This window comes from Drosophila erecta, unplaced genomic scaffold, assembly GCF_003286155.1.
Source record: "Drosophila erecta strain 14021-0224.00,06,07 unplaced genomic scaffold, DereRS2 tig00000055-arrow-pilon, whole genome shotgun sequence".
NCBI lineage: Eukaryota > Metazoa > Arthropoda > Insecta > Diptera > Drosophilidae > Drosophila > Drosophila erecta.
The window spans coordinates 13,816,310-13,833,036 of record NW_020825200.1 but is presented as its reverse complement, the minus strand read 5'-3'; the positions used below and the strand labels follow the sequence as shown (position 1 = coordinate 13,833,036).

The 16,727-nt window shown below is 39.8% G+C and overlaps 1 protein-coding gene across 3 annotated transcripts in view; it reads right to left on the bottom strand.

Moving 5' to 3' along the window:
- The window catches only part of LOC6542743 (calcium/calmodulin-dependent 3',5'-cyclic nucleotide phosphodiesterase 1), a 116,451-nt gene that overhangs the window by 56,524 nt on the left and 43,200 nt on the right, over positions 1 to 16,727 (bottom strand). The window contains exon 1 of one of the 3 annotated variants that reach the window (XM_015158963.2): positions 8,285 to 8,507. The exons of 1 other annotated variant lie outside the window; for it this stretch is intronic. The gene's annotated coding sequence lies outside the window, so the exon portion shown is untranslated. Of the gene's footprint in view, positions 1 to 8,284; positions 8,508 to 16,727 lie in introns of those variants that run through there. One more of the 3 variants, XM_026978967.1, reaches the window with a different exon arrangement.

Sequence of the window (16,727 nt, the reverse complement as noted above, 5' to 3'; positions counted from 1 at the left end):
CGTACATACGTTTGTATGAAAGTTGTTTTCTTGGCCAAATTTGCTCCACTGAAGCGGGAAATGGCGTAAAATTGAGAAAATCGAAAGGATATACTCGTATTTCTAAAATGCAACTTGTACAAGTGGTATTTTCTGCCTGACTGAGAACACTTGGATTAAATAGGCTTTTAAGTTACATAATTGGTATGTTTACGAAATTTGTAGAATATATTTTCTATTTATAGTAAATGTATTTGATTTTACTGGATGCGGTATTTTGTAGAATTTTTTACCGTCTGATTTTAAGTTTCTTAGACGTTTATAAGGTAGTTTTTAAGTGCAGAAATCATTTTAGTGCACATTCAAAGAATGCGCTCCGATCCGGTTATAAAAGAGTTGAACAGGGGTAGTTAAATGTCTTACATCATAAACAGAAACATGCTTTTCCAGATAGCCTACTGCTCATTCCCGATTTTACTCCTACTCGTTTGTATTTGTGCAATTCCCGTTTTGATGTTTGCTTATTTGTATTTGCCATACACACAAAGTTGTGACTTTTTGGGTAAATAAACATGCCCATCCACTTGCCTCCTCGAGTGGCTTCACCACTGTGGATGATTCGGCGAATCACTTTGGGAGTCCTGGCACTCGACACCACTTGGCCTGTTCCGTTCCAAATGATGCGCCATTTCTCAAATCTTTTCGGGCCGGCAGCAACAACGGTTTGAACAATTTTCTCACATGTAATGGTGTGAAATTCAAAATGGCGCCCGGAGGTTTTTCTTTCGGCCATTGTCATTTATCAAGTTTATTAGCGGAGGAAAATTGCTAGGGGGTCGGGCGAGGGTTCTATTCATTTGTTAAGGTATTCACGCAATTAAATGCGATTTATGAGGTCATAGACTTGGAGTTTTTGGAACGCACGAAGGCTGAATAAAATTAGTGACATCATCAAATGCATACTCAAGGGTGGCTATAAATTTGGCTATCTTTAGAATGTTGCGTTCTCAGGAAAATGGAGATTATAATGGAATATTTTCATGTGTGCAGTAACATGTAACGGGAATGATTTTGCTTAAAATAATAAAGCTATTCAAAGGGATTTTGGCTAACGCCTAAGTGACATTCAAATTAATTATGAGTAATAATTAAGTAATAATAATTGTTAGCCGCATTTTTCAATGGCAAAATATGAACGCAAATATTCAATTAACACTTTCAAAACATCACAGCAAGGGCTTTCCTACACGCAAAAAAGGAGAAATGTGAAATATCTCTACTCGGTTGTAGAGCAAGGTATTGCAATTATGATTATGTATATCCTGGGAAATTCCGCTTGCCTTCTGGTCCCTTGCCCTCAGAAAATCCTTGGTATTTGCATGGTGCAACAAACTTTTGCTAAGCCCAGGAAAGTATGCAGCATTTTCGCACAGCTTTTTGGCTTCCGAGAATGCGGAACGGCAAAAGGAACTTCCAAACGCCAGAAGCTACTGCCACCAGCCCAGATTTATACCCCTTTCGATTCCTTCGCCAAGGCAACTTCCTGAGCAGTTTGTGCAGCACCGACTTTTGACGCTTTTGGCATGTTTATCGCCTCACTCGAACCGAGTTGAAATGGCCCAATTGGCCGAGGGCCAATCCAGCAGTCAGGTCAGAAAGCGCCGGCCAAGTTTGGCCATGCCACTCTCAACTGCTTTGTCGGCATTAATTAAAAGCAAATTACACTTGCTTCTGTTTTTACTGAATGGAAACTTTTTCCTGCAGCATCATTAAAAACTTCTTAGAACGTTTTTTTTTGTTTTGGTTGTTCTTTAGTTGGGAGTTCTGCGTCACATTTCATGAATCAACAACTTGATTAGCAATTCAAATGCCCCGACTTCCTCACCCGCCTGCAATGATTTCCACCTGCCCGAGTTCCCAGGACAACAGCTGGCCCCGGAAACCGAAGTTTTTCTAATTAAAAGGGCTTTCAAAATAAACCGCAACTGAAAATCGGTAAAAAAAAAAATGCCTGCGAAAACTGCCAGAAAAATTGTCAATGAAGAAATAACAAAGAGTGGGTAGCGGAGCGGCATGACAGGGAAAGAAAAAAATTTAAATAAATTTACCCGACAAGTAAAAAGACAGTTTCCAGGACCCTTTTTGCTCTACTACAAATGACTGCGTTGTGTTTACTGCGGCCTCTGCGGCTGGCAGGCAACCAAAATAACACAGATACACAATGTAGCATAGTTCTAGGCGCGCTGAATTGTGAAATGATTTCTCCCGGCCTCCAAAACACACCACACCCCACAGACACAATGGCAATGAATACGAATTTGTCCCAAAACCTCACAAAATGTTTCAAATTGTCAGGAAAAAGTTTTCGGTTTCGGTTTATCCACATCCACGGCTATCATTTCACAGTTGTTGTATTTCTGGCAGCCGAATACAGGGGAATAGTAGGAGATTTGGGGCCAATTTAAACGATCAAAAGTTAGCAGAAAGTTTGATGCTCAAAGCAGAAGTCATCTTTTGGGCTCGTGACAAATATTCAACATAAATGACGTATACGCCGTGTGGCCTTACGGCTAATTGGAGATGAATGCAAATGAGGTAAATTTATAGGCCCTCAAGCAACCGAAGTTATTCATGTGAGATGTTTGTCATGAATGTCATGAATGAGATAATATTTAGTTTAAATTAATGAGAGAATGCTTGACATATTTGTCATTTGTGCGGTTCTGAACGCTGCCAGTCAGTTGTATTTATAAACGTTTAGCAAATATTATGTATTTGTATCATTATTATTAATATAAATTAAGCGAAGATATTTTTAATAAAGTATTAATATTTTATAAAGAAGATTCTATTGCTTCACATGGTTACCCAAATTTGCGCCGCTTAATAAGCCGCTTTAGCGGTTGTCTCTGCCACTCTTCTATCTTTTTCGCCACCCGCTCTCGCCGGAATAATTAGGCTAGCCGCCATAAATTCATTATGCCATTAAGTGCAAGCCATCAAATGGCCGCAGCGGTTGTGTGTGTGCCTGACGGATCGAAAAATGGTTGCATACAGCTAGGCTTTGGCAGCCGGCGATTGGCACGTGTCGGTGTGTGCTGAGCGTCGCCAGGACCATTAAGGCAACGCCTCTGCCTCGGCGGATCGAATTTCGGTGCAAGGCTGCGCTGCTAAGTATGCTACGAAAAGCGGCAACAATGGTGGCGAAATAACTTCATCAATTTCGCCCATATTCCATTATCGTCAGCACGAGTGCGCCAGTGTGCGTCTGTAAGTGTGTGTGTGTGTGTGGGTGTGTTTGTACTTAAGTGCCGATGAAGCTGTGTGTGCTGACGTACGCTTGTGTGTGTTGATTTTATTAGGCTCGCCCCACAATTGTTTGCTTAAAAGTTTTTCACACACAACGAAGTCAATGCTGTCTGCTCTTTGGCTTCAGTGTTTGATTTTTCTTTTTTTTTTCCCAGCACGTCCTTGTGTTGTCGTGGTCCCCAACGGTTTTACACGTTTGCTAGTCGGACATTTCTTGCGATTATTGATTAGATAAAAACACACATATAAGAAAGCCCCGGAGAACAAGGGCGGCTGGAACAAAAACAAAAGAAGCGTAAAGCCGACGCCGTAAAAGCTTAAATAAAAAAAGAAGCAAGCTTGACGGCACTTAAGTCACTTAACTTGGCCAGTGGGAGCGACCGTTATCTGCTCGATAAGTCGAGAGTGGCTGAGAATTAGACATTGACAGAATTCTTAATATATTGAGTCAGCAGATGATCTGCCCGATTAGCAAAGGAACTCCAAGCCCAAGTGGCCAAGTGTACTTTCACTTAAATGTTTTTTCCCTTACTGGTTGCTGCAGTACTTAGATATATCTTTACTTATATCTTTTCTAATGACTAAATCAAATATGTTATGTAAGAAATATGTTTATTAACTTTTAAATACAACTTTCACGAAAATACTCTCTCTCTAACATTTTGAACTAAGCTTTTTTCTATATTCCTCCTTCTTTTGCATAAAACTTATCACTTTATAAAAATTATACAGTTCCCTTATAACATATACAATACATTCATGTCAAAGTCACAAAAATGATTTTATGCGTTATCAGATTTGGTTGACACCTGCCCAACATTTTCAAAACTTTCTGCCAGTCAATCAAAAGGCTCGAAAAGGCGTTTAATTTTTATAGCAGACGCTTTTCCGCCTCACTTCTCACCAATCCAAAAAAAAAAACCAAACAATGGCAGCGAAAACAATGCCAAACAATGAAGGAAAATTACAAAACAAAAGCGTCGGCATTTCCACGCCGCCAAGCAAACACACCGAAATTTAAAAGAGAAGAGTGCTAGAAACTGAAGGAGGAAAAGTCAGCAGAAAGAAAAGCCGCACATTAAATATTTTGAGAACATTTTCGGAAAGCTCTCCCCTTTTTTGTGGCGTCAGCGATTTTTGTTGTGAACTTTTCTAAGGTCGCTCGCTGACATCTAAATTTATCTATAAACAAGAACCACATATCTACTTTTTTCAGTATTTATGTTCGCATGTTTATTTGGTTAAAAACGAAAACATTATGACTGGCTAATTGAATTAATGTGCATTTATTACGCGTCTTATACCCGTTTTTTGCTATACCCTTTGAATGGAATGGAAAAAATTACCGATTATTCAAGGTCTGTCGCTTTAATTAGCACATAGCTGCGGATCATTTGCGCTGCACTTAATGACACCCGATTGTCCAGATTAAATCGTATTCGTAATTAACACCCAAAGGGCATCGTTAACATCATTTATGGCAGTTAAGACAGTTCCAGAAAAGCGCCCACTGAGTGGTCCACTCCGTTCCCCCTTTTGGCCAGATTAAAACCCGTTTCTGGCTCGGAACTCTGCACTTGTGATCATCGCGAGGAACGTGAAGATGGCCAGTGGACAATGCAGATACGATGACAAAGGGCAATTGGAATATGAAGTGGCCGGTGAACTGGAAGGAAGTGGAGCTCGGCCTCGACATGGGAATACCCTTTAAAGAAAGTGATACTTTTTTTTGAGATTTTGCCAGGGTGAAAATCATAACATTGATATCAGTTATTGTAAGTGTGCTTAAAAAATTTTAAAGAAAGCGTATCTTTGACTAATTAAGGCAAATAGAAAAGCTGTCAAAATACCTAAATTACATTTTTACAGTATTATTTATATTCAATTATTCATAACATCTTTATAAAGTGAATACTAACTACTATAAAACCTCAGCGATAATGTCATGTCATTGGCGAGCACGAAATATGAACTCTATCGAATCTGCTACCCTGCGATGCCCCGTAAAATACAGAAACTGAAGAGCCAACCACAGCTGGCAGTAAAAAGCATAAATGCCTTTAATTAAATTGCCTGTCCCGCTGTCCTGAGTGGCCAGCTCTTATCCTCCTGCTCCACCGCCGTTTTGGCCATGTCGTTTTTGGCAACGTTGCGTGTAAGCCCGAAACAAGTTCGCCGCCTGATGGGCAGTGAAAATTGATGGGCCGCTTCAATAACTTCGGTTGTCTTGTAACATTTTGTATCGCTGTATCTGCGTCGAATGCTGCATGAAATTTAATGAGATTTTCGCTGCTTGCCTTTTTGTTCGGCTCGGCTTTTTGTTTTTTAGTATCATAACTGTGTTTGTATTAATTTCTCGTTGAATGTAGGTCAAAAATTTTTGGCATTTCTCGAGTGCCTGTCGCCGCTTAAAAGGGTAACCGAAATCGGGCAATGTACACGCTCCGTTTGAATTGCATTCCAATACCAACGTATTTGATTTCTTGTCCACCATTTAGGCCTAGTCGAATCGCGAGTGCACTACCTGGCTCTGGCTCTGGCTCTAATTGATCCCCTGGGCATGGGCGCAATTAGCTGGCCAACTTGGCATGTTGGCCCAAAGCAAACACTCGACCAGCTGTCCACTTCAAGACACTTTAAAACCTCGACGCGACTTATTTTCTCATTTTTTCGCCTGCCGCATCTCGCAGCTGCTGGACTGGATCTTGACCATGTCTAACAATAGTCCAAATTAGAAGTGGACATCGACAATGGCAAGCCAACCAGAATGACAACCAGTATCCGAGAGCTGCGACAAAGCTATTCAGCGAGCGTTCTCTCATTGCAAATTTTTGCAAATGCAATGGCAGTAATTACAATTCTGCGCCGAAGTGCAGGAGAAGGAAGTGTGTTTTCACAACAACTAAGAGTGTGAGATACTTTTAAAAAATTCCGTGCCCTCTTTAAAATACACTTTAATAGAACATTTAATAACTTCGGTTGTCTTGCAACATTTTATATTTTTTCACTGGTTCATGCAGTTTTACGATTGTAAGAATGCGTTCTAAAAATTCTCAACATTGTGTCAAATCAATTATATATTTAACATGTATAAATATTTATTTTATAAAATATCTAAGTATTTATTTATTTGCATTCGCAAATGTTTTATAAATAAGCCATATCTACGAAATAGATGATATAATTTTATGCATATTTTTAGCTAAGATATTAATATTGTAGGCCATAAAAATTTAAATTTACCCTATTTTTCTACTGTAGTCAATGGCGTAATGAGAAAGGGAAATAAGTTTTTCTTAGGTTGTGGAAATGAATAAATTATATAAAGTGTAACTTTTAACAGGTTTTCATAATCAGGTCATTGGCCAGTTTTTCTCGGGCTTTCATATTCATTTTTTGTATAGTAATAATGTTGCATATCAGACAGTATACGTTTCCGAGTTGTAAAAAGTCTGTAAGATAAGTATGGGCTCGACTAGCGATTTCACGTTACAAAAATAACGTAAAATTTAATAAAAAAAAATATTTTTCAGGAAATCCTGAAACGAAATAGGGTATTTTCCAGTCGCCTAGAGTTTTGCCTAACGAAAACGATAGATTTGATCGCCGCACAGTGGGATCGATTTCATGTGCCGACCACTGTGCCAATTTTCGGGGGCGACAATTGCTGCGGGCAATTAAGAATATCTATATATACGTGTATCTACGATATTACTATTCGAATACATAGGCCAAGTCGGCTTTTGGCGGCGTGACGTAGGCGAAATGCTGAAAACGTGCTAGATACTTTCGTATCTCGGTATCTTTTTGTGGCGTGCGTGTGCTGCTCATACTGCATCCGTTAGGTGTGTGTGGCTGAATGCAAACGATGTGAATTTTCGGCCAACTACAAATATATTTTGTTGGATGCCGATTTCGACTCCGTGCGTCCGGTGCGCAGTTGGCTTTGATCAGCACTAGAATTGGAGGGGGAGTGGTAGGTAGGGGTGGCGGTAGTGGCCAAAAGTTTTTCAACTTTGTTTGCATTGAAGTACGTACGTACATATGTTTGTGTATAAAAGCGGCAAAATGATGTGGCCACAGTTTGCTGCGATTTGTATAAACATTTTGCAACATTTAGATGTGATTTTGACGATATGTCTCGTCGACTACACATCGAATAAAAGTGGATGATTGAAAATCAAATGCTTAATATTCACGTATTATTGGAAATTTTTATGTCAGCCCATTGGATGAGCATTAATGTGTTAACCATTGAGGAAGTTCATTTTCCGTTTCTGTCGACGAACAAATTTTGCCATAAAGTACGCATAAATCTGAGGCCCTCGAATGCGTGTAGCGATATTATTATTGTATTTACTAGCTTTTTATGATATCATAAACGAGGCCGCGCAGCATATTGAGAATCAGATTTGCGTTAATCATTTGTATAAATTTATTTATTTCTTTTAAGTGTTTTTTAATGGAGTGGCATGGATTATTGTATTTATTTATGCAAATATAATGACGTCAAATCTGACAGTCTGATTTCCCCGTCCCCCAAGCGAATCGGTAGCGCAGATATATAAATTTGATTAGCAACAATTCTCGTTGTGCCATATTTTACACTTGGATTGCAAAATTATTTGTTTTATTTGCGAGGGGCAGAGCTTGGTAATTGATACAATCGATTTGTTGTTGCTAGTTTGACAAATTGCATTCGCCTGATTGCATTGAACATAAATCAAATAAAATTAGTGAAAATATACAGAGATATATATTTATCTTCAATTTTTTTTTTTATGATGGGTGTGTGAAGGCGTAATAAAGCTAACAGGGAGATAAAAAGTCAATTGCATAAATAACAAATTATAGGCATGGGCGTGTACGCTTTGATAATGATAAACGAAAAGTTCCACAAACCGAAATTTACAAAAAAAAATAGCGAAAGACACTCGTTTGGTTATGCACTTGTTCAAGTGATTATAATGATTATAATGCTTATTATTATTATTACTGATTAATGGATTTCAGAACAGCACTGTTCACACGGAAATTAGCTTCGATAACTGAGTTTCCGATCTGCTTGCGATAAACACACGATTAGCCGGCGGATGGTGATGCTCAGATGGAAAGCACGCGAACGCGATAAGAAAATGCGGAGCAGGTGCAGCACTACGTCCGCACATGCTGCCTGCTGTGGATAAACTGGAACTGGATTTTTCGGATTCGGAGTTGATAGCAGCGGCGGAATCACGGAGACACCGAGATCCAAAACAGAGACCGCACACACCCATACACACACACACACACACGAGTGTCCAACCCGTCCCAAAGCAGCAACAACAACCATATTGGCCCACACCAAAAAGCTTTCAGGCCCCGAAGAAATCTGCGCATGAAAATTCGCCAAGCTCGCCGCCATTTCCCGCTGTTTTCACGGGGAAATTGGCTTAAAGCTCGGCCAGCCAAAGAGCTTGTGGTAAGAAAAGCTGGAGAACGTTGCTGAAAGCTGCGATTTGAAATCTCTTTTAATTTTGGGAAATATTTTACTTATAGCAGTATTTCAAAAATTTACAATTTTACAAAGATGTTGCATTTATTTTAAATGTTTATTTATATATTTTATATTTTACCTAGTGCGCCAAAAAGCTCCTAAGATATGCTGAATCTATACCATTGTTTTGGATATTAAAATACTAATAAAATTGTCAACTTATATGGAGTAATACTCGTGGGCAATAAAATATATTTATTAGTGTATTTAGCATGTTCCATAATTTCCTTTTTATAAGGAATTGAAAACTGGAACGTGTCGGATAATTTCCCAATATTTTCCGCCAGCTTTTCCCGCTCCCAAAATCGATGGCTCTCTGCTCTCCTATGGCTTCGCTTTCGGAGCATGGCTTTCGCCTTTTTTTTGGCTTTTTTGTTGTTTACTGAGGGGCGCCTTCAACAGGTTGCCACCCACAATTGGGCGTTTTTTCAGCTGCTGCTGCTCGGGAGTCAAAACAAAATGAAAAGCATTTTCAGCAGGGCGACCCTTGGGGCCAGCACACACACACACACGCACCATATACACACACTGGTGCATACATAATCATACCGACACCGTTATAAAATAAACCCCCAGCACGCACACACTTACGCCCCCTTTTTTGAAGCGCCTTGGAGATAAAAATATTCTAAAAATTTCTTGTTTCCCTTAAGTTGTACAAGTGTTTGCAACTTCCTTTCTCAGTTCCTGCCCGTCGTTCACTCCCTTTGTTTTGCATATAATTTGCTTTTAGGGGCTGACTTACCTGGCACCAAAAATACCCAAAGCCCTTCGAAGATTTTAAGCAGCACAAAGTATCTCAGCGACTTACCTGAAAGGAAGCAGATGGAGAACAGTTATCAAAACAGTTGTAATATGTATAATAATTATAGCAGACTTATCGAGGATTTCGAATGAAAAATCCTGTTTTGCATGGGGGTGGAATCATTAGGCTCAAGTAATGTAGCAGTCAGGCAATCCGAATTAATTGAGGGAAACATGAGATTGCGGCATTGCGTGAACATATCCTATAATTAATAGACGTTCTAGCATCCGATTAATACAGGAAGTCCGCAACGGAAAGATTAGAAGGTCCTTGCTAGTCTCTGCTTGTTGTCCATTCAGCATTTAATATTTATTAAAGGTTGCTTCTTCAAATAGTATCCTCATTCCCATGATTATTAAATGTGTTCATTTGGTTAATAGCTAAGGTCTAATATTATATTTCTTTAATAAAAAACCAAGCTTCTATTGAATTCAATTGAACAAATATACATTTTTCATGTTTAAATTTACCGCACAAACGTATTGCAAAATGTTCAAAGTTCGATTGCGTAGATGCCCAAACAAATATTATGGTAACATCTGTATTTGGGATGATTAAGTTTGCATACTCAATATAAACTGAAAAGCCGAAAAGTCGCTCCTTTTCAGGAAATAATAGACAAAAATCTTGTTTGCCAGAAAATTAGATTGGCCTTGAGCGCTAAAAGAACCGAAAATCTTTCGAAGTAAATGTGTTAAAAGTCAAATAAAATTTCTGTTCAGCTGCATTTCCTAAACTGATCAAGTGCATGACAAATTGCATTACACACATCAACGGACACTGTCAAGATTTGAACGCTCTGAAAATTGTATTTAGCAACAACTGCATTTAAATGTGTGAATTCACAAGACTGTACCCGACATTCAGAAATTGAATTTAAGTTCATGATTTCATCCATTAAATATTTGGCTTCTCGGCTAACTCAATGTTTATGACTTGTGCTCGGCAAATACGTAATTAAATTTCGGCTATGCAGAGCAGTGCAAAATGCAATTTACAGCTGCACAAATGTAAATATTGCTCATACGCAACGTTGAGCCCATGGAATGGCATATCTGCGGGAAAAGGGGTTTGCGCTTGGGACTAACAATTAGGTAGACCAATTAGTGAAGGGCTTGGGAAGCTCCGACTTGGTTTGCAATAATTATGCCAATGCTAATTGCTGAATTCCAAGACTGGGCCAGTCGGCCAAAGTTATGAGCACCATGGATGCCAATCAGATAAGTTGAGTTGCAGGGAAAGTATGGTTAGGCTTGGCTTAAATTTGAACTGAGTTATTGAATTACATCTGTTCTGCTTTTGGTGTATGTTATATGGGTAGGTATTTCAAAACTACCAATTGGAAATACGATTGTTGTGGCTCATATTTACATCTTTTTGTTGATTCAACATGGCATAGTGCTGAATATTAATATATCTATGACAAATTTAAAAGCAGACACAGAATTTATACAGTCCGCACTCACCTCAGGGTTATCGAAACTATGAAACTACATAGGCTTTTGCCGGTCTCCCGATTAATTATTGTATCTAATTCGGGCTTGTTCAACTTTATCAGCGGATTTAAATGCTGCACCGATACGCGACCGGAGCCTTGTGATCAGCTTAAGCGACGCTGGACTTCTGCAGCTGCCCAACCACCGAGTGGTGCGTGTGGTGCTGGTGGTGCTGGTGGTGCCGAGGTGCTGGTGGTGCGTGCTGGCCACGCTGGCCAAGCTGGTTTGGGGCTTGCCCAAAACTGGACAGGCTCGGAGCTCGGATCTGGCCCGATTCGGATCAGATCTTGGCATTGCGTGCCAGGCAAATAAGCTGCGGGCGCCACAGTCGCAGCGTCTGGAGCCGTGCACTTAATCACTGCTATTAATAAATCAACAACTAAATCAATAACAAATTCTAATTAAAATTGGAACTAGACAAGCGTCAAATGCGAGGTGCAAAATACAAATAAAATCAAAAGACTAATTCGCAGCGAGATGTTGCTGCCTGTTCGTTCGAATTTCACACAAATCAGCTTTAAATGTCAAAACGCATGTTGCACAAATGCGTCAAATGCCAAAAGCGGGCCACCGGCAATAAATCATCATGCGCAGATTTTTGAGCCGCGCTGCAGTCGCTATCTAGATACTTTTGCCCCTCTGAACCGCTCGGCACGGGAGAGTTGAACGTCAAAAACCTGTTGACAGACATGAAAGCAATTTCTGGTTGCAATCGACCGATTTGTTGACTGCCCTACGGAGCCGATTGATTAGCCAGAAAATCAAATTCTGCTGACACGAAAGGGCTTCGCCTTCAACTGCTCTTAATTGCACTTGCGAATAAAGTATAAACTTTTTGAATGAAACTTCGCAGTCAAGAAAAGCTAGGAAATATAAGAAAAGTAAATGCAAACAGTCAGGATCTTTGGCACAAAATAGCTCTTCACTTATTCTGAGTCAACAAACTTTCTTTTTCGAATAAATGAATACATAATATGGGCAATCGATTAAAGCGCCGCCTCAAACAACTTCATGTAGCGTATCCATAAACGTGCAAATTTAATAAAAGTAATATTTGGACTTTTTATACCCCGCAACTTTGGACAGCAACAACTAGAGACACTTTGTATTTCAGTTTTTGGCTGCATTAATTATCGCCTTGCCATGAAATATGCGCGCCACGCATGCGCAGATTGCGGGGATATCTATTTTATTTTGTTTTTTGGTCAGCAAGGGGGCGAGGAGTATCCAATCCGATTCGATTCGTTTCGATCCGATTCGAATCCGTTTTTATGGCTGGGCAGCGCGTGTTTGAGGCGGGGAGAAGCCTTTAGCGACCGCCGAATGTTTGACTGACTGAGTGACTGTTTACCTGGGCTCCAATTAAATTTAATTCAATGAGCCGGTCGATCAGCGGGCGATACAAATTGTGGATCGCAGCAACTTTCGATGTTTTGCCTAATGAGCGGCAGTACCAGAATTACCGCTGCGTCGATGCCATATCAAAAGTCTAACCATTGCCACCAAACTATTATTTGACACCACTTGACGGCTAGTTAGCCATATTCATTTTTTCCTTATCGCCCGATTGTCAACGGGCGGTTAAATACTGGCCAAATAGGTGCGCCGAATTCCAGCTGAAAACGCTGGCAGAGCTGAGCCGTGATTTTATTGGCTATATTAACCCGCAACTTAAGCTGTATATGTATTTTCTAACTTCCTAACAACATCGGTTTTGAATTTCGGGCTTATAGTTAAAAATATAGCAAAAACAAGCAAACTTTCTGGTAAAAACCAAATTTGTTTTATCGGAACCGCTAAATTTTATGAAACCAGTGTTCAATATTTAAATGCACACACTTAAACAGCTTACATTCTTTCAATGAGGTATTAATTTATCATTTATAAATACTATTGGGAGAATATACTTTTTTAAAATAGATGTTGAGCTTCTTTCCCTGCCTGTAGTCGCCATCTTTTATCGGCCCTGCAAACCAACAAGCAGGCAGCTTTTCCTAAAACTTTTAAGAAAGCATTCCCTGTGGTGAAAAGCTGTGCTTAGAGAGGCAGAGTTTATTATAAGAGCTTTTAAGATAAATAGCATTTTTTGCTCTCTTTATGAAATTAAATTTTTGAGAGATGCTCTGCTCCGCTCTTAAATTACATTCTATTTGTTGGACAGCTGATTTACATAATAATAAGATCACATAAATAAACATTTAATTAAATCTTGTAATTTTAATTGTGACACATAATTTTTTACTATCCGAACTGTAAACAATAAATATATAAAAAAATATATAGTTAAATATTATCTTAAAAATTTGAAACTAAAAACAGGCGTATTTTAATTGCATTTGTAATAAAATCTCATGATTACGCATAAAGCTACCTAGAAATAAATTATTATTGAAAAATAATGTATAAATATGTAAATATAAAAACATGAAATCAACAAAAATACAAATATACCTACACCAGATCTATGATCGAGCAAAACAACAGCGACTCGAAAATTTCCCACTCCCCAAAAAGGGAAAATGTCATAAATGTCCCATCAACCAACCCGACTTAATTGCAGTCATTATGTGTGTGCTGGCCAAAATTGATATTATAATGTGCACGGAGTCGTTTCAATTTCGGTTTTCGACTGGATTAAGCCAAAAAAGCGGTGCCACAGTCGCTGGGTCTGATGGACGATAATAAGTATATAGTAAATCATAAACGGTTGGATGATTCGGGCCCCATGATGATGACGAGGTGGGGGATTCGTGGTGGTGTGGCATCATCAACACCCTTTCGCCCCTTATTTCCCATCTTGTCTTTGCATTGCCATTGTGCAAATATTTGCATATTTAAGTTGTTGCTGGTGGTGGTGTTGCTGTTGTTGGTGTTGTCGGTGTTGTTGCCGAGCTTGTCGAGGTTGCCGCAAAAACTCATAAGCGCATTTTAGTGCCCTCCATGTGGCTGTGTGTGTGTGTGTGTGTGTGTGCTCGTGTATCCCTGCTCATGTTTGCCAGGTCCTTGCAAACATCGCCCTCTATGTGTGCGTATCCATCTTGCCGGATTCTTGGATTCACTCCACGCTCCTCCGCCGAAGGTCAAGCGCTCGCATTATGAAGCCGACACCTAATCCCTGGGATCCCTTCACCGGGGAAGCGGCGGTGGTCCTTGATTGTTTAATTATGTCAGGTGCTAAAATGCCATTATCGTTGGGTTACCTCGAACACGGTGCGTATGCTTAACCCCTTAATCAGCTGTGTTCGAGCCATCGATCCGTGCAGAATAATATTAATAATATTAATAATAATATTAACACATTCCTTCAGTATTCTTAATATTATAAGCCACGTCTCTTTTAACTAATTAATTAGAATACTAATCTAATGCACCATGCATGCAATAGGATGCTTTCCTCAATCAGAGCCCAAAGTGCATTATAAAACTTCATTTTAGGAAGTGAAAAATGATTTAACTCATTACCATTCCATCCCAAGGAAATTTAGCCAGATATTTCCGAGTTTGTCCTGGTGTCTAGATGGCTAATGGGCTAAGCACTCTGGCACCACAGTGCGTATGCCTAATATAAGTAGAGGCTTGGCTTGCATTTAAAGTAGATACAATGTCTTGCCTTCTCCTACCCCTGGCAGCTTAATTAATTTAAATTGTGCAGGGTTCGTGCGGTGTGGGAGGAGGAGCTAGGTGCTTGAGATCCTGCAGCTGCAATCTGTTTCACTTAGTTTGTTGTCTGTTGTGTTTCCTCTGACGTACTCGCCCACCACCCACCACCCACACTGCAGCTGGCGTAATGCACTTTTAATGCACCAGGCACCAAAATCCAGCCAAATCCCAGCTTTTTGGAACCCTTTCAGAGAGTTTCTCGCTCAGGTTAATGAAGTACGAGTATTTTTGGACCGGTCTGGTTTACCGACACAGGATGCCTGTTAAGCTTCATTGTTTGCCCATTGTTGGCTCAGCTCCCCAGATGGGCTGTAATGATTTGCCTAATTGACTAGGTGTAATTACACTACACCAAAATGCAGGACGGCGATGGGAATGCAGCGATTGGGGACGTTTTTCTGCCAAATTAGATGCTGTGCTTGAAACACTGCCAGTTGAATTGCTGATTTCTATTGCGTTGCACGGGTTGTTGAACAAACTTGGGGAGTGCTAAGCTGGATTTCTGTTTTTGCATTCACACTCAGCCAAGAAGCTTTGCTTATTTACCTCGTTCAGTTTTTATATATATTTATTCTTGCCTCGAGTGCCAGGGGATTTCGAGTACGAAGCGGAAAAACAGGATTGTGCGGAAGATGGAAATGAAAATGGGATCCATACATAAACAGGAAGGATGTGCTGGACTGCAATTTACCCCAAGGAAAGTAAGCCGCCTGCTGGGACTTGGTAGTTTGGATGACAAGGTTGAAAAAAGCAAATACAATTTAGTTTCCTTCCCCACTTTAATGACGGAAATAATGACTGATCCTAAATAGTCAAGCAAGTAAAAATGAAAATAGAAAATGGAAAACTTTAAGTTTGCTATGTTTCAGATACGAACTTAAAGATTTAAACTTCCTCTACTGTAGACCCCTCCTCAGATTATCCTTAATCCAGTACTCGACTATCTACCTGGTTCTTTCATTCCTTCTGTTTCCCAGAAAATCCTGCCATCACAACATCGTGAAGAGAAATGCAAAACTGCGGAGGGCAGTCGCAGAACGGCACTCGTTCTATTTCATTTTGATTCATTTCGCTTCACTTCATCCTGAATTAAGTAAATTGCATGCAATATAATTTAAAGCTTCCAATATATGTACGCGTACATTATAGTCGAATGCCCCACCATTGCAGCTGTGCACAGCAGCCAAATTCTGAGTGAAATAATGAACAGGGCCAACAACACTCGCATCAATCACATTCACAGCTCATTAATAAATGCCGACATAATTTTGATGTACGACAAAGCATTTAACATGGGACAGGATATGAAGGACCTGCCTGGAAAGTTGTCAGGATCTAAAGTGCTCCAAAAATACGAATACACTGGTAAGCAAAATATGAAGAAAAAATATTCGAAATATACTAGAAGGTAACTGTGTAAATATATAAATGGGATGTTGAGTATACTATGTAAATGTTATTGTTAAAATCAGCGATTTCATTTCTTCGTCTTTTGTTGCTATACTCGAATTGGTTAATTAACTTTAGGCACAGCCATCTTTATGTGAGCCAACACCAACACTTACGGTTGGGGTTTTCGTTAATTTTAAATCAACGTTGACAGAGATCCACTAAATGAATTATAAAGGACCTGGCGGAAAACGCACTTAGGATTAGCATTGGTTGGGTTGAATTGAAGGACATAATGGCAACGGAGTTGGTAATGCGTTGGCGGCGAAAGGATCCCACTCACAGCTAATTCATAATTTACGGAATAATGGGAAAACGCTGCGTAATTGTTGTTGCTCCCACTGTGATATCAAAAAGCAGGAGGCGGAACCGCCGGAAACGGAAAATGGCATGACGAGAAAAGGAAAATGAGCCGGCGAAGACAACAAAAGTGGCTAGTTTCCAGTGCCGCGGATCCGGACTAAATGAGCCAAAGTCGACTGCCAGCCAACCA